Genomic DNA, 2091 nt, shown 5'->3' on the forward strand with positions numbered 1-2091 from the left:
TGTGCCTGAAGTCTGATTAGAAAAAAAGTTCTTAGACACACGGGTGTTTTGGTTTTAATTAAGAAATTCCTTTTAATTCTGGCAGAGGTATCATGCATTGTAGAAAAGCTATTATGAGTCAGCCTCTGAATGGGATCAATTGCACTTCTCTCATAACAAACTGCTTTCTCTTCCTCTTCCTGCACTCACCAATAAAAGATGAACTGAGTATGATTAAATTTAAGCATCACATCAGACCCAATGTTTAAGTTGAGCAATTGCATCTCTAGTATATATTTAAAAATATAACCCAAACTATGATTAAAAGTGCTCTAAGACAGGAATTTAAGAATAGCCTGATCTTGGGAACAGGAGTACTTTTAAAAAAATAAGTAGTAGTTAGAAAGTTAAAGAGTTTTAAAATAAATGTCTGCATTATATTATAATACCCCAAAAGAAGGGCTCTAAAAAAAATAACTACAATGGTATTTAAAAAAAAAACCTAAAATATCAATGTAAGCATTAAATACTTAATGATTGAAAAATTCAAATACAATATACATTTACCTAATTACTACCCCATTCATCACCATTTTTCTTTGAAAAATACCTAGAATAGTTGGTTATACCAAAATCTTGTAAGTAATTTTGGCTATTTGAAAAAAAATATTTTTATTAATTGTCAAAGAAGATGTTGAGGAACTTCTGTAGATTGTCAGACTTTTATATGTATTCACTTTGTTTACAAACTTCTAGGCTTAAAAATAGATTCAGATACAAAAATAACTCTTTTGATTAAAATTCATATACTCTAGTAGTAAATCAAGATACTTGGTTAAATGTTTTAAACTTTATTTTATGTGTAATTATATGTACTACTTGATAGTTTTATTTTCATTTCAGCTTGGGTTAACAATTATGGTAATATATTTTTAAATGTGATGTATGCCAAATTATTCCTGATGAATATCTGCCTTTTCTTAAATCTTTTTCTTAGAAGTAAACTGAAGCAAATCACATTAAAAGCTAAACCTAGTATATGTACTTTACAGAGGCAGAGTTAAATCAATTATTTGCATGACAGTAGCTCTGAGGATGCACAATTTTTATGAAGCAAGAAAAAGAAAAGCACAAAATGTCTCTAACCCCGTGTTTGGTGTGCCCTTTCCTTCTTTGAAATATTTCAAACTCTTCCAAATAAGAACTAGTAGGGCTGCTTCTATACTGTTGGTATAATTAACCAGTTTTATTTTATGTCTAATTCTGTTTTAATATTGAAATCCTATGCATGTGAGTAGTGATTTTTTTCAAATAAAATACTACCAATATTAGAAGAGAAACAAACAATCTAGATTGAAATTTTACTCAATTGCTACTTCAGACAATAACCAATTTCCTAAACATAGGGAAAAAGATTTTCTTAGATTTATTTAGAAAACAGTTGTAAAGGTACAAGGAAAGCAAATTCATGTCTGGGATGCAGCATATATTCAGATAGGCTAGTAATATTTAATATTTATTTTTAAGGTTATAATAGGTCTTGTCCAACTATAGAAATTGACAATTTTCCTATAATATGCAAATTTATAACAAATTTAGTTTTAAAGTAATGAAGCTAATTTCTTTGAAATGGAAGACTTTAAAAGAAATTATATTTAGGAAATGCAAAAAGCAACCTAAGAAAGGAAACACACTCCTATATAAAATGGTATTTTCACTTCATTGCCTAAAGATGATAAAAAGTAAAATCTACTTATTATAAATCATTTAGGGCATGCTAAAAAGCAATGTTGGTTCTATGTAATTCTAGCATTAATACAAGAAAATAAAATCAAGTTATTGAGAAGAATCAAGCAGACTAAAGTTCAATTGGTGCTATGCTGAACCTGCACTCTTGAACTACCTTGTTTCCAAGTTTGATTTTTTAAAATTTCCTGATCAAAAACAATTCAATCAACGTTTACTAATGTATCTTCAAGGAAACAAAACTGACAGCATTTTCTAATTTTGCTTTTTAGCCAAAGGGCTAAATTCCTCATTCTCTAATTGATTTTTAGTCTAATGTTCTCCAAAGATGTAACTTAAAAGGTCTAATGTCTAAATTATTGATTA

This window comes from Marmota marmota, unplaced genomic scaffold, assembly GCF_001458135.2.
Source record: "Marmota marmota marmota unplaced genomic scaffold, marMar, whole genome shotgun sequence".
In the NCBI taxonomy this organism is placed as follows: domain Eukaryota; kingdom Metazoa; phylum Chordata; class Mammalia; order Rodentia; family Sciuridae; genus Marmota; species Marmota marmota.